Here is a 23,853-nt window from a genome sequence, read left to right as displayed (position 1 = left end):
TGTGAATGTTTCCACTAGGTGAAATTCTCAAATAACAGCTTCTAAGAATGAACATGAACTCTCCGAGAACCCCAGGGAATGTCTATTAGGAAACAGGTAAACAACAAAACGAAAGCCATGACAAAGAGGGAAGAAATAGGCAAATTAAGTAAATAATTTCTTTGCAGACCACATTGTGAAAAATATGATGTGATAGAGACACAATTCATTTAGCCTGAATGACCAATGTAATTATAACTGGCTAATGAATATTTTTTTTCTTTTTCTACATAATATTAGTGTCATCCACAGTTATGAAGGTGTTTTTCGTATCAAAACACCACAGCCATGCAAAATTATATTTATCGACTTCTTTCTTGGTGAAAAATCAGTGGTGTTTTAGCCTTTACCTAGATTTCCGTTTCAAGGCTTATCCATAGACTGGAAACACAATGTTAGAAGATAAAAAAAGATCTACAGCATGATTTTTTTTTAACCTTTAATAAACAGGTATTGGAACTTACCCTCGATTATACTTTTCTTGGGTGATACTGATCTCCTTATGCAAAATACTCTGGAAATCTAGAAGAGGTTCATGGGAAAATTGTAGCATTCCCTTTATTAGTGATGGAAATAACAAGAGTAATTATCCTGGTGGTTTAGCTTAAGTTTGGTATTTTCATGATAGGCATGGAAACAAGCTGAGTCGACATTGCCCCTCCTATTCTGTGATTTTGTATTTCTAAATCATTACCAGAATTTCTCTTTTTTTAAAGATTTTATTTATTTGCGAGAGAGAGTGAGAGAGAGAGAACACATGAGAGGGGCGAGGGTCAGAGGGGGAAGCAGACTCCCCGCTGAGCAGGGAGCCCGATGCAGGACTCAATCCCGGGACTCCAGGACCATGACCTGAGCCGAAGGCAGTCGATTAACCAACTGAGCCACCCAGGAGCCCCATTACCAGAATTTCTATGAAAATGTATAGTCAGTATCTTCCTGAAAAAAAAAAAATAACTATTCAGATAATTCTTTGTCTTTAAGCGATGGAGAGACTTGTAAATAATGATATCCAGAGGAAATCTCTAATTTTATTTAATGGTAGTTTAGGTTTGATTCTGACTCGACCATTTTACTGGGACTCCTAACGAGAGGATGAAAGGATTGAACTTCAAGTCCCATGTCCTTCTTTCTTCAAAATTAAAGAGCACGGGGCGCCCGGGCGGCTCAGTTGGTTAAGCGACTGCCTTCGGCTCAGGTTATGATCCTGGAGTCCCGGGATCGAGTCCCACATCGGGCTCCCTGCTCAGCGGGGAGTCTGCTTCTCCCTTGGACCCTCCCCCCATCTCATGTGCTCTCTCTCTCTCTCTCTCATTCTCTCTCTCTCAAATAAATAAAATCTTAAAAACAAAACAAAACAAAATTAAGAGCACGTTGCACATGAAGGAGTGGTAGTTGGTATCTGTGAACTGTGGTGAACAGGGCCCTTAGGTAATAACTGATGTAAGGAATAGGGTTGTTTGGAAAAGTTAGGAAATGGGGTCCAGGGGACAGAAGCTTAAGAAAGATCCAGGCACATCACTGGTAGAGAGAACCTCCCAGAATCTCTTTTTCTGCATACAGTAGCTCTTACCCTTCTCCAATGGATAGTTACTGGGAATTCATAAAAACATGAAATGTTTGCTTTTTTCATGTTACTCCAAAATTTAACTGTAAAGCCCAGGTGACAGCAATAGAGGTTTCAGTGTCATCTCTGCTTGTCCTGTTTAATAGGAAGGGCTGGGAGGGGTGGTTCATTGTGGTCATGGGCACATCCAAGAACCACCACACACAGAGGGAATCTCAAGTACACCATGGTGGTTCAGTGTGGAATTAGGTGGGCCGGAGTTGAATCCCAACTGTACTATTAACTGACTGTGAAACTGGGGGCAAATTATACATCTTATCTAAGCCTCTTTTATAAAATGAAGATACTAATTTTTGTTAGTGTTCTTATAAATATTAAATGCCATAAGAGATGAAAAGCATTATGCATAATAGGATCTTAGTGTGTTGTTGGTTTTTCTGTGTTTGACGAATTACCACTCTATGGATGGAGAGACGCGTGGACTGGATGCATATGTGTAGAGGTTCTTCCCTGAAATGTCTAAAAGATTCATATTATTTAAGATTGCAGTGGAGCCTACTGGAATACCTGAAGATTAGATTTAATCACCGCCAGAAAGAAAGTACGGTATGAAGTGAGACACTTGGAGATGGGAACCATGTTTCATGTTCCTTGTCATTGTTGTAACTCATGTTTAAGTCTGAAAGCACTCATTTGGTCTTACTTTCCTGTGTCCTGTAGTAGGTAGGGCGTGTGTCATTATCACTTCCTCATAGTGTCACCAAGAGGAAAATGAAATGCTGAAGGCCATGCCCCTTTCTGTTATGCATCACTGTATACTACACAGTCATCCTGTCAACAGTTGATGCCATGAATTGAATGGGACAGGCAGTGTGGAGTACTCAAAAGATCGTTAGGTGGGTGGGTGGAAGGTCTGAGTTCTAGTTTTTGTGCTGTCTCAAAAAAATAAAAGTCCTTTGCTTTCTGTCAAATTATTCAACATTCTTGAACCTTGGTTTCTTCATCTGTTCAACACCAGACAGTTCCAGTAATTCACTAATTATCAGAATCTAGGGAGCTAGCATTAGTGATTAGGAGCTTGGCTCTGGATTTTGTCTGCTCGGGCTTGGAGCTGCCTTCCCTACTTGACAGCTCTGGCACCTTGGCAAGGAACTTAATCTATGTAAGCCTCACTTTTCTCATCAGTGCAGTGGAAATAGCCAAATTAAAACCTCCTTAAAGAGTCGCCTTAGGATTCAATGAGGTAATACATGAAGAGCGTTTAGCAGAGTACCTGGTCAAATTACATGCTCAACAGATATTGACAGGCTTTCCAACATGCCTTATTCAAAAAAAGGTATGGTAAGTATTTCTGATGTTTTCAAAAAGCAGCAGACATTAATGTGTCCCTGCATTACTGACCCAGCAGCGTAGGTCATGCCCTTCAAAGCTACTAAGGGCAGGTGATCACAGAGGAACATCCCACCAGCCTCTTCAGAGATAGTCCCTCTAGCTCCCTCTAAAAGCTCAGTAAATGTTTGACAGTGATAATGTTGATGATTGTCATAGCTGGGAGTTTGCTGGAGCAGATAGGTAAGACATGGGGACCTTTAGGTTTCTGGCAGGATTTGGAAGGCTGATTGTGAAACCTTTGGTGTGAGCGAGCTATTTCAGAAATCCTGCCAATAGGCCTAAACTGCTGTAACTAGCAAGTCTTGTTTCTCTTATATCTGATGCTTCTGCCATGCATTAAGTCTCTGGAAATTTACCAGCCTAGCCACCCAGATCTAGTTTCAGAACACTGCAGAGGTAATGGCACTTTTGATGCCAGGCTCAAGATAAGACTCTCATGTTTAATTTTGACTATAGGGTTTTTTCAAATTAAAGACATTCAGCCTTAACACATATAGCAAATAAGGCAGAGAAGACCTAGAGAACATCCACTTCCACCTGGTGGTTCTTTTCTTTTGATTCAAATTAGGTTGTATGGGTGTCTGCCTTAGTTGTTATGAAATGCACACCCGCTCTCCTTTGCAGTCTTCAGGCAGAAAAAGGATGCAATGGATAATGTGGCTGTAAAAGTTTATTGGCCAAGAAACATGAAATCAGGACAAAATGTGATAATCAAATCTCCTTAGAATGCAAACAAGGTATTTAGTAGTGGACAACTTTTAAATGCTTGCCCCCAATATTCCACATGTGCTCTCTCTCTCCTGATCTCTCCTGGTGATACCAATGGGATCATTTAAGAGTCATTTCTCCTTACTGAACCCATTGGAATGGCAATTGTCCAATTCATATTTTATCCCCAGTTCCAGCACTGACAGGGTATAAAGTTAGGGATTCAACACATATTTGTGGAGGGCAAGAAGGAATCACAGAAGGAGGGGGAAAGAAAGGAAGAGGAAGAAGGAAAAGAATGGATTTCAGCTTACCTCCAACAGGTGATTATAAGTAATTTTGTTGGTGCTGGTGGTTCTGCACTGTAACTTTGGAAAAGGACAGAGCCTTTAGTCCTATTGAAAAAGTAGCATAACATGACTTTTGGAGCACAGTGAAACTCAGTTCTGCCTGTGTGCTTGACATGGGTTATCTGAATTACTATACAAACAGAATAAATTCAGTTTTATATTCATCAGCTTATAGGGTAGGGCACATACGTTTCAAAAATGATTTTGAAGGTTTAAGTTGGAAAGAAAATCTCATCAGGAGTAGAAAGTCAAGCCTCTCTTCTCTTTCCATTCTCATATAGAAGAAAGGAGAACACATTTTATTTTATTCTTTTTCAAAGCACTTAACTTAGTATATTAAAGGGCTTCATTATGCTCTGCAGGACTCTATAAAAATTTAAAGAAAGATGCATGATTGAACCAGCAATCAACAACTATTTATTGAAGTCCCAAATGTCAGAAAGTTCCAAGTACCAGTTTAGTGGTCTTCTTGAGGGATTTAGTAAACTGTCATCTTGCAAAGGAAAATAAATCACTGCAGAAGACAAACATTTGTCAGCGAGTGGTCACAGGCTACAAATGCCCTTTCTGTAGAATGCAAGTCTTATGTGCTTCATTTCTTGATATATTAGTCCAGCTAAGAAATACAGTCCAGGACGTACAACATTTTCATTTATTCTTTTTTTTTTTGAAGCTTGTCAGGTGCGTACAGATGACTCTGAGATCCTACGTCTTTGCTGCTTGAATACCTATTTTGAATCCTCCACACCTGTCCTTAGCTGAAAGCTGGCATTCCAATTAAAGCCGACAATAAATTCAGCTGAGAATCCCTCCCTCCCTCCCTCTTAAAATTGTGATATCTTACTTGATCGATTATTTGTAAAATTCAGTTCATTGGCTTTGACCAGTCAGCACTGTGAATAGGAGTTTCGTGTTTAACCTGATCCAAGGAATGGTTATGTGTTTGTAGCCATTTCTTTTTGAATGTAAAAACAGAAAGCTACTCCTGTGAATTATTTAATTTGGCCTGGTTAAGAGAACAGTACTATATCACTACAGGATGCTGGGAAGGTGATTCTGAGGTTCTTTTCCCCTGAAGGTGGCTTGCTATATGGCAGGGTAACAGGAGGCCCTGTCATGAGCCAGCCTCACACGTCCTCACCCCCTGGGTATACATCACACCCTGCAGAAGGCACTGATGTGAGTTAAAGACCTATAACATCATCTAATAACGCCTGTCTAATGGAGATAGGCATCATTCTGGTAATGTAATTGTGGTCCTTAGACACTTGCAAGTTAGAAATTTGATTTTACTCCTCATGTAAGAGCTATCTTTATTGAAAGGTAGTGATGGAAAGTTTACAGGTGGCAAAACATGGAAGGCTTTTCACATCAAATGTCACAGGAGATTGAGATCCTGATGTAAGGGGCCAAAGGAGGTTGGCTGCCCACATAATCTTGCTGTGCCTTCAGAAATGAACTAGTCACTGTGTTAGAATATGCCCGGATTCCTATAAGACACTGTAGGTGGGCAACATATTTCTTCTCTTTGTGAAAATCTTAAAAAATGAATCTGCTAAGGAGAGAACAAAAGGGGAAGAACAACTATTGAAAACTGGTGAAGAAATAGCTGTTTGAACTTTTAATGATTAGAGGAAGAAAATAAGTGTTAAGAGGTATACATGTTTCTCTTTTCTAGCAGTGAGATGTTAATACAATATGGATAGAAGACATATAATTAAGAAATTTACTATTAAGCTGACAAATTCAGTCTTGTGAATATAGATATTTTGTACTTAAAACTGTCTGGAATATGCAGATGATTCTCTTAAATCAAACAATAATAATAGGTAGTGCTGTTTGGATATTTAAAATGTCTTCAAAGTCTGATATCCTAGAGACAGTTTTATAGATTTTTATCTGCAATATTTGTCAGCTTGTGAGAATGCCCACTGGGTTGTTGAAAGTTAAGCATACAGGGGTATGTGCAAGGCACAGTAATTTCATTGGTAGGAGCTTTATTGGAGATATTTAGCTTAACCTTTTGACAAGCTCTTGCCTACATCTCAAACATCCCGCTTTCTTTCCCGAAATTTTACCTATAAGTGGTACTCTACCCGTGTCAAAAAGCTGGTGATAAAATTCTATTGGGAAAATGTTTTAGCTCTCAAAATGGAATTGTAGCCGGAGCCTGATCTGAGAACCACACGTTCTTTGGAGAGAATCTTATTTTCAGCCCAGTAATGTTCAGTAATGTTGCACCTGCTTTCCTGTGCAGAGGTGCACCTGTACCTAGACAGACTTGTAGAAAATGGTCAAACTCGTCCTGGGGCCAGACTCCTCGGGTTCAAATCCCATCTCTTCCTTGCCTTAGACAAGTTACATCTCTGTGCCTTAGTTTTCTTATCTACAGCAAGGAGGTAATGTCTACCTTATAAAGTTGTTGAGGAGGTTTAATGAGCTGGTACATACAGTGTGCTCCAAACGGGGCCCGGCATGCAGTATGTGCACGTTAAGTATAAGCTATTTAGATTAGCTCTAGATAGTGCTTCCCTAGCACCATTTCTGCACCATTTATAATCATCCAGTAAATAACTCTGTGAACTCTTCTTGTTTTCTACGTGACAAACTTAAAAAAAAAAAAAAACACAGACCCTGTTACTCAATTGGAAGCTACAGTGATTACTAATTTACAGTGTTCTTTTGTAAAGCTTTTTTTTTTAATTAGGTAGCTACATTATTAGTTTGCAGACACCTTGAGAGCAGTGTGCATATAATATTCGTCTTGTAATACCTCCACAGCTCCTAACCAAGTACTGAATGATGTGATGAATAAATCTGCCTGCACTACTTCTTCTCTAAGTTTACATTATGAATATTAGATTTTATGAGTAGAATACCTCAATTTTCCAGAAGAAGATAAACCAGGTGTTGTACCTCCACAGACCCAGAGGTGATAAAAACAAAGGGAAACAAAAGGACACTTCTCAAAACTGTTTTTTGTATAACACTAGTTCACATTAGAAAGAAAGTGGTGATTGTACAAATCTGGGACCCTTTTTCGAAAGTAAAGCAGGTAATGGTAATGGGCATCTGTAAAAAGTGTCTCTTAGGATGTTCTAAGCACAGAGCATAAGGATAATGAAACCTCCGTGTGGCCCGTTTTGCTCTTGGAATATATATGTCCTGCGCATGTATGTGTTTTCATGTGGGTGATGAAATTGTCATTTTGCAAACAGAACAAGAGGCAAAGGGCTCTCGTTTCCCTCCTGAGTTATCCTCAAGTTTTCCAGGGGAATTGTTTTTCCACCCTGCAACATTTATCCTTGCTTCAAAAGTTAATTTTCAAAACAAGTAAATGAGAACAAACAGAGGAAACAAAGTGGGGAGGGTGTAGGGGGACAATCAGAGTCATGGGCAGGTGCTTAGCTGATTTTAATGAGAAGAAAAGCAACGGCCGATGTTCCTGGATAAATGCCGATATGCATTATTAAGTGAAACAGTGGTAAAATATAGACTGCCAGAGGCATTTTTCTTCTGGAAACATGGGGAGAATTGAAATGCACTTTCAAAGGAGACATCTCTTTCAGTGTTTCTTCAATCATTTTCTGTTTGAAGCTTTAATTACAGTGCTTCTTGCTACCTAATGCTTTCAGTTTAAAATCACATCACAAAAGAGGGGGCAGATGGGGCTGCTCTGATGAACAGCAACCATAGCATCAGCTTCGAGGTGTTTATTCACCCCGGAGTTCCCGCTACATGATTCCTTTAGCTGTTTATTCACCCAGGAGTTCCCGCTACATGATTCCTTTAGAGATCAACATTTTGTTTTTGGAATGCTTTTGTATCATGCATATCGGACACGATGTTTCTTTAGAGTAATTGCTACTATACTGCTATTGCAAGAACAGATAATAACCTTCAGGAAATAACGTTTCCTGAAATAAAGGCACTGTTTATTCCCATGGTCTCCTCGGGATCGGGTCCTGTGGGTGGCCGGTGACTTCCTAAGAGTTTAGTATCCTAATCCAAAGAACCTGTATTTAAAAGATATAGATCTAGATATGAGCTGGTGAATACACATGTAAGCACATACATACACACAGGTCCGTACTTACCTACACATATGCATGCACTTTCAGGCATTGATAAGGGTCATAATTTATGCTGAAGAATTTGTTATTCAAGCCCCGTCAGTATATACTCTGAAAATGTGCTCAGCCAAAGGTGGCAGAGGTTCAGAGGACTCAGCCTCCGTCTCAAGTTGCTCATGGCTTGGAGGTGGACAGACAAGGGAGCAAGTATCATAACCTGCGATGGTAGGGGGGGTGTATGCAGCGGCCTAAGCAATAAAAGTGAGCTTCATTTCCCCTCTGGGACCCTGGGAAGGCTCCAGGAGGAAGTGACCTTTGAGCTGATCTTTGATGAAGGAACAGCTAAGCAGATAAGCAGAAAGAGGTCTACCAGGAGCAGTACATAATCACTTCAGGGCATGACACCAAAATGAATATGAGCTCTTTTGTTTCCAAATAGTTTAGATAGTTTTTGAATGCATTGTTCTCACTGCCCAGAAGAGGAGTCAGGGATCAAACCACAGTTGCTTGTAGTAAAGATTATATGTAGTATGGACTCTACGTATATATACGTCTATATGGAATAAATAAAGTCCTTTATAAAGTTCTTTTATTTATTTAGTTTTTTTTTTTTTCTTTTTCTTTTTACCTCATAGCAGTTCAGCGAGTAGATGAATCAGATCATTATTTTTCAGGTCAGGAAAGGGAGGCGCACAGAAGTGTTATCACTTGCATATGGTCACATGATTCAGTTTCCCTCCAGTGATGTTCTGAGACTTAACCACTGGGACCAGGGTCTGCGCTGCCCTTGCCACAGTGAGGGGGATGGCAGATTCCAGGTCAGATCTAGGACCCCGGGATCCCCCCAGTTATCAGTGGTCAGTGGCTTTCCTGAATCATTAGTCACTAGTGATGGATAACGAGGTAGCATGAGTCAGTGGGCCTGTCTCAATTGGTCTCACTTCATGCAAAATTGACAAGGATTTGAGCAAAAATGTTGACTTTCTCATAGCTCTGCCAGGTCCACTTCCCTTCTCCCCCCAGGAATTTAAACAAATGTCTTAATGCTGCATCCTCATTTCCGTACTTCAAAGTATTTCTGCCAGACAGACCTTGTCTCTTCTAGCTCTGACTCTTCAGGGACGGGTAGGTTTCTTTCTTTTTTTTTTAATTGTTACTTGTCTACTATCTGTGGATTTACACCCACCCAGGAGGAACAATTTTGATTTTCCTCATTTGTACAGGTGCTATTGTGTGACCATATAATTAATTGAAACTAAGTCTGGAATCAGGAAGCATGGGGGAGGAAAAACCTCATAACCTATAAAAATTAAAAGTGCTATCACACAATAAGGGACTGACTCCTAATAAAGACAGTCTTCACATGTAGAATCCATACTCTGTAACAAGGAATTTGTAACAGCTGAAAAAAAAAGTAAGTTGCTCATAAGAAAAAAGTTGAAAGATGCTATATGTAGCAATGTGACTAGTCTGCCTGATTTTGGATTCTGTGACGCTTGTGAGAAATTTAAAAAAAAATGAAGAATATTCTTTTTTCTCTTTTTCTCCCCCTACAATTAAGATCTTTTTGACTAAGAAAAAATGCAGAAGAGCAATTACTCCGTTACTTTAATTACTCTCTTAATTATAACGATAACCTTGTCACATTATCATAATTCCCCAAACAGAAAATGCAAGATCGAAAATGCAAGATCCAAATTGCACCAATATTTGATAATTTTACCTTGTTAACAGCTCACTGTCGGTGTGTAGAAGACTAAATTTTTTTCTCATTACCTTTCGGTAGCATGGTGTCTGTTTTTTTTTTTTTTTTTTTGCCTCCAAAAATGTTGTTTCATTCTGTAGAACACAGTTTGTGTTCCACCACCCCATAATTTGAATGCAACTTTGTAACAGCTCCTCACAGCTTCCAGAGCTATCTCTGGAGCAGTCTGTAATTCACCCCTGGCTGTTTGATGGTGAGGGGAGCTGTGCCTGTATCAGGAGAGAGGAGCGCACAGCGTAGGGTGAAAAGTAGCTATTTATCAAGGTATCTTACAATCTCAGTTTATGTTGTTGTAAAATGTTACTGTGCATGTTCTATGAGATTATATCCGCTAGAAATTTGTCAGCCATTGTCAATATACTGTAAGGAATAAGGACATGTATTCTTCTAGTCGACTTAATTTTAGTCTGCATTTCTTTGCCCTCGTTTTCAAAGAGACGGACTACCAGCGACACTTGCTTGATGGTGCCATCTGTTAGATTGTGAAATGTGCAGAGTGAGTGCTGCAATTCGACTCGAACACTCATAGAACCCTGGCAGGTAGACAACGAGGCATCCTGATGCATGAGTCTTGCCTGTGTGGAAATTCTCCCTCCATTATTATAGCAGATGATATTGCTGACAACCAATAAACTTGCAGAATGGCTGCCTGGTTTATAATGCTAATGTAGGGGTGAGATAAGATAGAATCATAACAGAAATCCTTCCAAGCAGAATGGTAAATTTCCCTTATTTTAAAAGGTATAATAATGTAGCCCTGAAAAGCATTATTTCTTTAGACAGCCTCAGCCTTTGGTAAAATCATGAAATCGTGGGGGGTGGTAGTTATTTTTGTATTTTGTTGTTGTCTGCTGTTAGTGCCTGTAAAATTCCAGAACTTTCCAATTTACTTCTATGGGACACTTTGGTCATCATTTTTTTTCTGGTCCTCAAACTCCTACCAATAAAACCAATCTCAAGATGAGTTGGTAACTCATTCCCCTACAGGGAATATAGCTGCCACCAGTGCTAATGGTTACTTTTTTGAAAGTATGCACATTTTAAAAACTATGAGTAGGCCTAGGGCTAAATGCAAGTAGTTTCTGAAATGGAATATTTGGCAGCTACTGAAGAACTAAGCAGGAAGAGTGTTCATGGGAGGAAAGGTGTTGTTTCCTTGTGAAAGTTCCCCGGACACCGGGTCAGCTTTTTAAATCCATCAAACTCACTCAGGTTTTCAAAAGGATATTTCATTTCACATAGACATAGACATTTCTGAAATTCAAACCCAAAGTAACTGGAATGTTATGTAAAGAAAAAAAGTTAAACTTTTTAATGATCCCTGTGTTTCCCAGGAAGGATGTCTGGCAGGTGTCAGGAAAACCAGAGTTGAGTACAGTCTCTACCACTTTTTGGCTTTGAGGATCTACTGCAGGTTATTTGGTTTTTCTAGCAGGGTGGTCTCCTTCTCTGGTGACTGAGGTTCATAATACCCACCCATAGACTTGTTCTGAAGATCAGATAAGATGATATTAAGTAGTGGAGAGAGGGATGGAGCAGATGGGCATGAAACGTCAGGTAGTTGTTGCTGGTTCCAACTTGACTCCCTGTCCTACCTTTTTTTTTTTTTTAATTCAGATGCAAGATCCCTAATTCGTTTCATAACTGTCTTGAAGACTATGATGCTCACGAGCATCAATTATTTTCCTGTTCTTCAGGACGTTCTTCAGGCAACAACAGTTCAATAACAGGAAAGAATGCCATCACATGATTGCATCATGTTCTTCAAAATGAAATCTATTGATGGTTGAACAGTATAAACAACAAGGAACATAATTGGTCAGAATGACCCAGGGGAAACAGCCCAATGAAATTAAACAAAGGAAATTTTATACTATGAGGAAAAATCAATGGGTTGTCACAGAATCCTACATGGAGGGACAGAGCTCTTGAATCCTAGAGACCTAGAGAAGCTGTGTGGACTAGAGGAGCCAGGGCTTTTTGGTTTACTTTTTTCTAAGACTGTTTTCACACTGTTAAGTATAAAGATAAATAATAAATACATGTATTTTAAATCTGTTTTTTCTTACATAAAATTAGACATCCAGAAGCATCTATAGCACATATCAATTTTTGAGAATTACAGTTTTCTAGACACTGTTGCCCTACTCAATTGAATCATTACAGAAGGCTTATGAAGTATTAATTTTTATGGTCATGCCCAAATAATATCACAGCAGTTACTTCTGTCACCAGGGCCACACAACCAGGAAATGATGAAATTGGAGTCGGACCGGCTGTATTTGACTCCAGAGTCTATGCTATTTAACAAATGGCAGATGCATTTAATGCCACCTCACCCCAAGTCCCACCTTTTGCAACTGACTTGGTTCAGATCTTCTGTAATCTCCAAGCCTCAGTACTTAACACGATCTTAGAAAAGAGAAACAAAAACAGAGTGGACTTATCTTGCAAAAAAATGTGAAAAGTCCTAGGTGGAGAGTATGGATATGTCTGGTATTTATTTGTACATAACTTAACAGATGATAATTGACTCTAAATGTCAATGAAGAAACTTGAGTTGAAAGGGAGAGGGTGTTAACACACCCTGTGTAAAAATCTTACCAACAAAAAAAAATTCCTTAAAGAAAGCAGTCCTTTATGTGGCACTTTAATGGACAGTCAGAAATCAGAGCATTGATACTCTTCCAGAAGATGATCTTTATCAAAGGAAGTAAAGGACAAGCATGGGCTCTTCAGTGGCTCTCTTTTCAGTATTTACGTGGCAGACAACCAAAGTGGCACTTGGACACTTACTCTTCTCTGCCTGTACATGCAAAACATTATAGCCAAATGGCATTTTTTTCCCACGTCTCATGAATTGATTTGGTCAATGACTATGTATTATTACTTGAGTTGGATGGATACATTTAGAAATTTTAGTGATTTTTTAAAAAACTCACAGTGAATAGCAATTTGGGAATGTTAAAATTAACACTGTTTTCTTTCATTTAATACAAATGGATTAACTTAGAGAAATAGAGGATAATAAAAAATTGAACAAACAGTATCCATTACTGACAACCTGAGTTAGAAATATATTTAGGTAATTAGAAGACTAAATCATCACATCTCCACTGGGCCAACCAGGGCCACTCCAAATGTATTTATGGAGGATCTGTGTGAAGACATTTTTGTCTTTGGCAAAAAGGGCTGATATTCTGAGTGTGCCATCGGACTCATAGGTAATATAAAAATAAAGTATTTGAAAGTAGGGTTCTGTCATTTTCTATGTCTTTTGTACACCATAGAAAACCATTTTCTATGTCTTTTGTAGTCATAGGTAACACTATTACAGAAAAATACGACTCTACCTATCATGATTGAAACAAATGATATGTAATTTAATGTAATAGTTTTTAAACTGTGCAGCTCTGCATCGTCCTGCAGATCAGCTTCTTCATCTATATGATAAGGATTATAATAGTGCTGATTTCAAAGGATTTTTTGTAGTGATCAGATGTGAGATTATATCTAAAGTGATTTGCAAGTTGAAGGGTAATATTCATGTGTAAGTCCTAGTGGTGATTATTATTCTGATTCTTTGGGATAGTTCATACATTAAGCCATATTTCATGTGGCCTGTCTTATCGTAAGAAGTTTGTATAATAATACCTAATTTAAATCTATTTCCTTTAGTTTCACTAATTTACAATCTCATATTTCCTGTATAACCACAAGTTAGTTCTCACATGCAATCCTGGCCTTACCAAAAAGCAAACAATTTAATTTTATAATTCAATCCGGGCTTGGAGATTTTAAAATGTCGCTTCCTCAATATTAAAGAGAATTCAAACTCCTGAACTGATGGGTTGCATGTAATTTCTATAATATTAAATGGAACACTGTTGAACATACACTGGTCATTTCATAATAAGGAGATAAGAAATTAATCATGTGACCACTGGTTTTATCTTGTCTCTGTCTTACCATTCTTATGACAGCAAGAAAAGAGTAGTGAAGTTATGAACTATACTAGTTACAGAAACAGAATTAATAAGATATTATATACAGTAGTCAAGGTCCAAAGCCATAGAAACCCTAGAGTTTTTGTTGTTGTTGTTGTTGTTGCTGTTTTTTTTTTTTAAGTAAATTCTACCCCAACATGGGGTATGAACTCATGACCCAAGATCAAGAGTCACATGCTCTACTGACTGAGTCAGCCAGGTGCCTCCCCCACCCAGAGTTTTATTTTAATCTAGACTTCCATTTCTGTTGCTTCTGTTCTCTTCAGGGATCTTAGGAAAATGTGAATGAAATATTCTGTTTTAAAAACTGCTCTTTTTTTGTTTCTGGGTTTTTTTTGGGGGGGGGTGATGTAGGGGCAGGATGAGGGTAATGAAAATCTTCCTGATTCAAATGACATGCAGTCAGGGCTGTCATATATTGTTTTTGCATAGGAAGAGTGATATTAATACCTCCAGTATGTATGGAGTCATAAAAATAACTTTTGTCATAATATCTCTTGTGTGCTGTTCCTTTTCTCATAAGAAATCTGTCACATTCATTTTAAGTTACAATGTGAATATGAGACAAGTGGATTCTGCAGTTGTTTTAATGGATTGGGTGTAAAACTAATGACCTTGATGGAGCTATTCTGAGTACTGTGTAGCATCTGGAATGCCAGTAGTTTCTTAATCCTATTAATAATAATAGTACCAGTTCTCCAGTAGGTGCATGACCAGTGACCAAATTTCTTTATTTTTAAAATTTTCAAGTCATTTCAGGAACCATATACATGGAGATGCTTTAAGATGTATATGCTTGAGAGTTCTCGTGCTCAGGTTATTGGTTTTAAAATGCAGGTGGTTAGCTTTTTAAAAAGTTGCTATTTTGGGCTGTCATGCTTAAAAGACATTTGGAAATAGCATAAAAAAGACTCCTACATTGAAAGAGCTGTTTCAAGTCATGAGGGAAAATGTGCTTGACATGACACTGATGTATTCGTACCTATTGAATCCATGGGTCCTTGGGAAGGTTTAGAACCTGTAATGGAATTTATTACAAAATGCCAACAAACAGGCCATATCTTAGGGGGAGAAAAAGTCCTTTCTTTGTTAGTCCTCCAGACAGAAACTTCACTGCTTGTGGAGTGCTTTTAATAGAGGATGAATAAGCAAAATGCACCAATTTTTATAAGATTTTTCCTCCACTCCCAACCATTAGAATAAGAAAGATGGGTCTTTGCCTTTTGCCAAATCTAGGCCATGCTGACAGGTGAACCAGAGTAGGAAAACCACAAATGGAGGGAAACTTACAAATGCTTCTGTGCCAGTAGATTTCTGATGAAGTATCCTGATTATTCATATGATGGAAACTGGAGGACAAGGGAAGAAGGTATAGTTGGATAGAGATCCACTTTCATATTGGCACTTTCCTAATTCCCTCCGGTTGAAGGCCTTAAAGAGAACACATGAGTCAACAATAGTTTCTAGATGTGTTAGAGGGGGGGAAAAGTCAGTGTTGTGGACTGAGGTACCCTGATGAGCCACGCACGTATGGGTCAGGGGAGATGGTACCCAGTGGATGAAGACTGGGTCTGATTGTAGAAACTTACAAGGGAAAATTTCATTGAGAGATAAATGTAACAGATTCCTACTCCACTCAAGATTGAAATCAGCCTTTGCTCTCCAAGAATAAAATGGCTTTGTAAAGGAATCCAGGGGATCATCTTGATTTTTCCGTCCATAAGATAACACTTGGTAAATTCTCAAGGCTAATTCTAAAGGAGACATTCTTACCACTCTATGAATGTGTGCGTGTGTGTAAGAAAGATGGAAATTTCTGCTTATATTTTGGTGAAAGCATTTTGGAAAATGCAGTATTTGGTATTATCCAGTAGTTGATTCAAATATGTATGGTAGAATACACAGGATTTATATTCCTGGCCTAGTTGCAGCAAAACAAAATGTCATCTGGTGGCTGAAAAATAATCTCAGTATTGGGTCCTGTCAAATCTTTGGCACGAATAAAAGGGAACATATCCCTTCCATGTATCAGCTTCCCAGGAATGAAGCAAGCGTAAATACTTTTCAGTTTGGTCATTTGTGAATTCGTCATGATGAAAAAAACAGTCCGTTTCTGCCAGATGAAGGGTAATAGAGTGCAGGACTTTCAAACAGTATTAATATTTGTGTTGTGACTAAAAAGTAATGAAAATAGTCTCCACAGGTCACACAGAGCTTCTCATGATTCAACCAGTGTCTTTGAAAATTGGTGGAAGGACACATCTATTGAAACCTATTTAAGTGAAAAATGTGATGAGGCCTGTGCTCAAGGGTCTTTTCTTTTTTTTTTTTTTCTTCCCAGAGCAGCTGGGCCAGGGAAGTTGTGTGCAAATACATCCGTAAATTGGGAGCAGGATTGTGGATTCGAGCTTTACAGAAGTGGTAGAACCATCCTAGTTCAGCTGCCACATTGGCGTGTCCACTCACACGTCACATTTAGGGGTCAATTATTTTTTAAAACATTGCATAGATGTGCTTTTATTTTGTTTGCCCAGAACTCTGGGCACCTGGGCAGTGCTGTGAACATCACAGTTTTCCCATTACTGTCATGGTGCCTGCCCATAATAGAAACTCCAAAGGGATTTAGAACCTCTGAGCTTCCTTCCATTCCATACCGTTCCTGTTAGACTAAAATGGTGCTTTCTAGAAAAACAGGCACTGTCTCTCTATGCCCTGAGTGTGTTTGCCCTGTGGCCATATTGTATGGATTAAGAGCGTGAATTCTGGAGCCAGACTTCTGGACTCAGACCTCAGCTCTGCCGTTTACTTATGTAGGAGACTGGATAAAGTTCCTTTATCACTCTGCCTCAGTATCCTGCCCTGTACACTGCAGATAATTACAGTACCTCCTCATGGCATTGTTGTGAGGGTTGAATGATTTAGTATCTGGAAAGGGCCTCGAAAGGAACCTAGCACAAAGTAAATAACCTGATGAGCAAATTTTGTTTTCCTGTAGAGATCAGGTGAATGTTAGCGTGATTAACTTCTATGAACAGCATGGTTTATGCGCCCTCCCCACCCGACAGGTGAGTTACAGAAGGCTTGTACAGAGCCGCCAACCAAGGAGTCTTACCACTTATTTGGAAATTAGTCATCCCTGTTCTTCTTGTGGTTGGGCCTTTGAGAATTTGGCCCCTTCCTTGTTTCATAATGGGACAAATAAAGATGAGATAGTGAAAGCAGAACGGTGTTGACTCAGGAGAAGGTGGTGCTGGGGGACGAACATGGGCCCATGGGGCAAAGCACATGGCTTTGTTCTCCTGTGCTAGGCAAGTCACTCACTTTCTCACTGAGTAGGAGTGCCCTGCTTGGGCAATCAAAAGGGCTATGGTATGAATGAAGACTGAAATTAAAAGATGATTGGAAAACCTTAATGACCATGTGTGAGGCACTAATATACCAAGATAATGGTCATTGCTAGGTGTATTTCCTAATTAACTTAACTCTCCTTGCTTATATAAAGTAAATGGGGCTTTTCCTTAAAAAATGTGCTCATGTTTGGGAAGCATGGAGCAGCTCTGGACCAGAGCGGTACAGAAAAATGGTTGATTGAGCTTCACACTCAGTTTACCCTCTGTTTCTTTTGTCTTTTCTTTTTCATTTCCATGAACCTTGTCTGGGACCCAGGGTCTCAATCCTGCCTCCCCTGCCTTGCCATTAATGAGGACACCTCCCTGTGGAACCCCACCTTGGCTGCTCTCTCCTCTTATTCTTGGGATACTTACCTTTCTCCTGTAACCTTTTGAAACCTAATTTCAAATGAAGCAGCCTTTACGGACTTCAGAGGTTACCGGACATGGTATGTAAGTGCCTGGCATATTTTAGTCACCTCTCCCTGCCTCTTAATTCTGTTAGGGATTTGCAGGTTGGTCTGTCTTTTATCTTAGAAATTCCAGCTATGATACACACTGATCAGTAAGCCTTTTCATGAGAAATAGTTAACATTTTAACAATAATTTCCTGGCAACTACACTCCTTCTCTGAAACAGAAGGACTGTATAATGATGGACCTATGGGGACTGTAGCAAACTAGTGAAGACTCTGTAGGGCAGAAGGAGGGCACCTTAGCCAGTCCTGGTGATTACCATTTTGCCTTTGAGCACTACTTTGGGATTTCTAGGAAGAAAAGACCTCTGCCCAAAGCAGCTCTGTCATTATTACCACACATCCTTGGTGCCTGACTATCTATTGTTAAGGCTACCGAGTGTCAATGCCGGCTTCCTTTTTCTAGTCTGGGATAGAGTGAAGGAGAAATGTGAGCTCCCCTGGTTCCCTGGGCTGACCGGAAAATGGCACAAGAAACAACCTGGAGTGCAGAACCCGGTGTGGAGTCCTCTGGGCTGGGACCGTGAAACCAGGGCAGGGCCAGGACAGCACAGGCAAGAGATCATTTCCTGCACCCAGCACCACACTGGCCCTTAGGAATGTTAGTGACAAGGAGACATGAGGAGTCAGGACATTGTGAGAGCACTTGAGAGTTCTAATAAAAGTCTGCAGACAGTCACAGTGGGAAATGTGTTTTAAGAATTTCAGATGAGGTTTATTTTGTCCCCAAGCCCTTTGGATACCATGGTTTGTTTGGGTTTTATTAGCGCTACTGAAAAATACATTTCTCTTGCTAAACACTGATGAGCCAATGGCAGAATACCAATCGTGAAGTGATGTTATGAAAGCATTCTTTTTCTGTGCTTTTGGAGGGATTTTGCATTAGCAATAAAAATGATCACAAGTGCTGTCATTACCAAGATGTTTTCTCTTAAAGTTTCAGTCAGTACAATTTGGGGATCATGCTAATTACATGTGACAGTGAATCTTGTTGGCTTTTATAAAATGTTGGTATGTTCATTTCATCTACCACACTATTCTTCAAAGAGGCTTTCTCCAAATGGGCATATCATCTTTCAACATAAGAAAAAAATCAAACACAGAAAGTGACAAGCTGCCTTCACACCAAATAAGACTCTTTATTTCAACCATCCCCCTTCTCTAGCTTCCGGTATTGACAACCATCATCCAAGAAGGGAGAGTTGTCACTTTGACACCTAGATTATACCTTGGCTCCTTTAAAGATGTCCTCTTGTTCTTTTGCCAACGTTGCATTGACCATTAAAAGTGAAAGCCCTTGGTTTTCATACATTTCACTTTTCAACTCTAGATTAGAATATATGTAAGGTTATTGTAAATAACTCAGTAGATATGAAAATTGAACATGTAATAATTCAACTCCTTTTTCATTTTAGGTATTAGGATTCATTGTTGTACTTGCTTACCTCAAGCTGATCACAGCATTGGAAACAGCTAAATGAATTCACATTTAGGGGTCAATTATTTTTTAAAACATTGCATAGATGTGCTTTAATTTGTACTCTTAATGAAAGAGCAGAGTGAAGTGTATGGTTTTAAAGAATTCTTTATGTTTGTGTTTTCCCTTATATTCTCATTATTTCTTTGAAAACAACTCTGGTAGCTTAATATATTCCATTTTACTTTTTAAATTTTTTTCCATTGCACTTTTATACTGAGTCAAGAGTTTAGATTTTAAAGCCTTGTTTCTTCAAGTGTTTGTAAGACCTATCTCTTAAGAAAGTCTCTGTTTAGTTTTCTCAGTGGTATTGTGTTTGGATGGTATAAGGTGGCGGTAGTGTATCTGGGGCACCGGTGACATCCTACGGATTTGGAACCCAGAGCTTTTTTTTCATCTATTTTGCTCAAGCCTGAGTGGTTTAAAATGGATATACTTATTTCAGTATGGCATGCTATCTGCTAATGTTTTTTTCTTTAGAAGAGTACATCATTTAAAGTCAACATGGTATTAGCTCAGGGTTGACTATAATGTTTTTATATTTGGATTTGCTATAATATTTTTATATTATAGAATTTCTTTTAAAATAGAAATTATCACACTCACATATTGGTTTCATTAAACTTTAACAAACTATAAGCAAAAAAAAACATGGGATAGGGAAAAATATTAAATTGGGGGGCCAGACAGTGCATACTATGACATTTTCATCTGATGGTGCCTAATTGGCCGTTGAAGAGGGTAAGCCAGTGGATGGGCTGGTTAACGTGGGCATAAGAAGGAAGAACTGGTTTGTCTAAACTCTGAGCCCGTCCCTTCCATTGACATGTCCAAAGGCTATACCAAAGATTGATGCCAGAAAAAGGGAATCAAAGACAATCATTATTTGCCAGGTACTTCGTTAACTTTCTTACCATGGCAGAATGGGAAGTGAATAACAAGACTGTGGCATAACAAGGTGGACTGAAGCAAGGCCGCTGGGGCAGAACTAGGGTGGGGCTCCCCTCTGGCTCTGCATTTGACACCTGAAGAGTACAGTTACCACCGTCTCTCTCGATTGGGTTTGCCAAAGCTCTTCCTGGCTCTTTTGTCCCATGATATAAACCATTTGTCAAGAGACACCATTTTTTTGTAGTCAGTGAAACGGAAATGTGTGTGTGTGTGTGTGTGTGTGTGTGTGCTGGGGCAGGGAGGTGTTACTGCCAGCTTACTAAGGTTGTATATACTCTACAGCCAAGCTTTTCTAAGCAACTCCAAACCTTTTTGGTTGGAGTCTTGACAATGGTCACTGTGATTATCTCACAGTTGTATAGTGCTGGGAACAAACATGAAAATCTTGAGAACCACGGGCCTGAATAGCAACGGTCCAACTTCTGTGCCTGGCATTCAGTGCTGCAAATGACCTGAATAATGTACTATCTAGCAGTAAGTCATCACTTCACCCTGCGTTTTCTCATTTCTGCAGCTTTACTTTTATCAGAAACCAAGGATTTCCTCTTATCTAAATCCCACTTCTCTTTCAAGGCCAGTCTCAAGTAGCTTATCTTCCATGAAGAATTCCCAGACTGCTTCAACTGGGAAGCAGTTGAAGTGGCAGTTCCCTTTTCCCCTGAGCTCATAGGCCTTATCAGTTATACCACTTCTGCCACTATCCATCAGCTATTCATCAACTACCATTTCTACTTCTCTGTTGTCCTTTGGTGGTACTTACCTGGCATCATTTTCATTCACTTCTCATGAAGGTACAGGTCACCTCTTTATGCGAGACCTGGGGAGCCCGGGAAGCATGTCTTGGAAATTTTGTATTATCAGCACTAATTAATCAGGTCTGATGTCCATGACAGGGATTATGAAGCTTGTATTGGTTAACTGATTATCAGACAGTTATCTGCGGACAGTGAGTAGGTCTTGAATTCTTTTATTGCTCATTGGTTCTGCACTTAGCCAGGAACAGAGCTGGTTCTTACCTCAGTACAAGCAGATACATCGTGACCCAATGGACCCACAGAAACACACACTCGTGCTTCTCATTCTCACCATTTAGTGGGCCATGTGCCCTGCCCTGTGGTAGGTACTCCACACCTATTCATTTAATTAATCCTCATGGTTGGATTCTTTAACTAAAAAACTAACTTTTTTGGTAGATGCTGTTATTTACATTTTACACATGGTGAAGGGGCTCAGAAGGTTTGAATAACTCACCCAAGTTCTCATGGTCAGTCAGGGTGGAATTTGTCTGAGTAACTCTCAAGAGAGATCTCTTATCACCACTTTCCACTCTACTGTAAATCTATTGCATGCTGGCCATGTTGCACTTTTAGCTTCCAGTTCTCCACTCTTAAATCTAACTGATTCACCATAGGTTCTATGTTAACATCTTTCATGGCTGAGTCATGTTTTTAGACATTTTGAACTTCATAGTTAGCCACCTAGAATTGTTCAACATAGCCTCCATGGGAGGTAAGTTCTCATTAATTGTAAGTGGAGGGGTGTTGGGGAGTTATAGTAAATGTCCAGAATATCACAGGAAAGAAATTCTGCCAGTAGTAAGAGAAGGAAACACTTTCTCCTCCATCACTCCTACCACAGACACAGTGCACGCACACACACACACACACACACACACACACACACTCACATACACACACCTCATATTCTTGGAAGCAGTAATTGAGTTTTATATTCAGTAAAGTGCAATTAGATTTTTCTTTACTCACTTTTAATGCTGTGTTAACATTTACTGATACAATGAAGAAACAGCTTACATCTGTTGAGTTAATTCCTGATTCAAATGTGGATTTCTTTATGTTATGTTGTGATTGGACAGTAGTTTGTAGCTAAGGAGTTTACACATTAGCTAAGGATAGAACTCATTCAGCTGTTTCAGAAAGGATGGAAGGAGGAATTCTTTAAAAATGACAGCATGGGGTGAATTCTGGCATCAGGAGTCAGATATTCTTTGTTGTGCTTCTGGATTGCTAATTTAAAGTGAGTGATTTCAGTGTCTTCATCTGGGTAGTGAAGAAATGGCCCATGATGATATTTTTTTAAACAAGATTTGGGTTTCCATGATCTCCTTTTGACATTCTCAAGTTAGCACTGTCTTAAGATTTCAGACATCTGATCCACCTCTAAAGGCTTGATGGGGTGATTTGAACCATCAGAGAAATCAAGCTTATTGTGTCTTCCTCATTTCTTTTTATTAGTCTTGGTTAAAACAGTCATTCTCAAATGTGTGTGCATCAGGACTCACCTGGGAGCAGGTAAACATAATGCTGTTTGGCAGCATCTGTAAGGGAAAGTCTCAGAAGTCAGCATTTTCACAGAGCTTCTCAGGAAACCACAAAGCACACTAGTGATTAAGGACCTCTGGTCACACCATTCACCAGCTCAAGAACAGTTCATTCAAAATTTCCTCATGACTGCTTGATCATAAGGTTAATAGATTTCATAAATAAAAATACAGGATGCCCAGTTAAATTTGAATTCTTGATAAACAGCGATTTTTTTTTTTGCATATATATGTCCTATGCTCTGTCTATATCTTATTTTATTTTACCTGGCAACCTTTCATGCTATAGAAATTCAAGGCTGTCTTGCTTCTTTCACAACGGTCAATACTGAGAGGTCAGAAAGGATCCTGATACAGAAAGAGGTGTATGGAGGCTTTGGTATTGCCTGTTAACTTGTATCTTGATCCTTTTGAGTATTATATTAGAAAGAAATTTGAAGATGCCTTTTTTTATCTTTTATTCATTTTTGTGCTTTTATGCTGCATTTTGTCAGTGTTGCATTCATTGTCATTTCTTAAATAAATTGAAGGGTTTTTTAGAGTGCAAAGGAATTTAGCCACATGGCTCTTATTAATCCATCACTTCATGTGGAAATTTGTTCCAAAGCCTCTCATGTGGGTACAACCACCTTCTCCTAAATTACAGAGCTCTATTTTGATGCGAGGCTTATGAGGAACCTAAGACCTCCCTGTTGACCAATTTATTGTCTTCCCCAAATAGTTATTCCTCAAAATGGAATATTTTCCACTGTCATTGAATTGAATCTCTTTGCTCTCCTTTGGAAAAAATTTACCCAGGACATAAGTGGGTACAGTAGTCAACAAAGGCATTGGCCATCGTTCAAGAGGAGACCAGGTCATTGCCAACAGCACTAAAATTCGTTTCCACTGAAATTGATCTCTGGGTATCTCTCACCTGATTATAGACTGACTCAGCGGGAAAGGCCTGTAGTCACTGGGTAAGCAAATATTTTCCCTTTGGCTTTTATTTAATAAAGTTCTTACACGTGATTTTTCTATGCACTTAGTGGGTACACTTGTCTTGTGAATATGGCAGATGCTAGCACAGAGCCTGTAATAGGTGGTTGCGATTGCCAAGGAAATAGTTCAGCTGGCTGGACCCAATCTTATCATCACCCTGAAAGTTGTTGATTCCCAACCTTTGCTCCTGGGCTTTTGCCATCTCACTGAGATCTCAAAACCTGGACCCAGATCATCCCATATGGTCCTCGTGTGTGAAACAGTCCCAATGTTACAGTACAGGTAAATATCGAATGCGTATATTGGTGCCTTGGAGTGGAATATGGGTGGGCAGAGCAAGG

This window comes from Eumetopias jubatus, unplaced genomic scaffold (assembly GCF_037043125.1).
Source record: "Eumetopias jubatus isolate StellerSeaLion01/CBP00866 unplaced genomic scaffold, mEumJub1_p1.0 scaffold_7, whole genome shotgun sequence".
NCBI classification, from domain to species: Eukaryota; Metazoa; Chordata; class Mammalia; order Carnivora; family Otariidae; genus Eumetopias; species Eumetopias jubatus.
Note: the sequence above shows the minus strand (reverse complement) of the source record.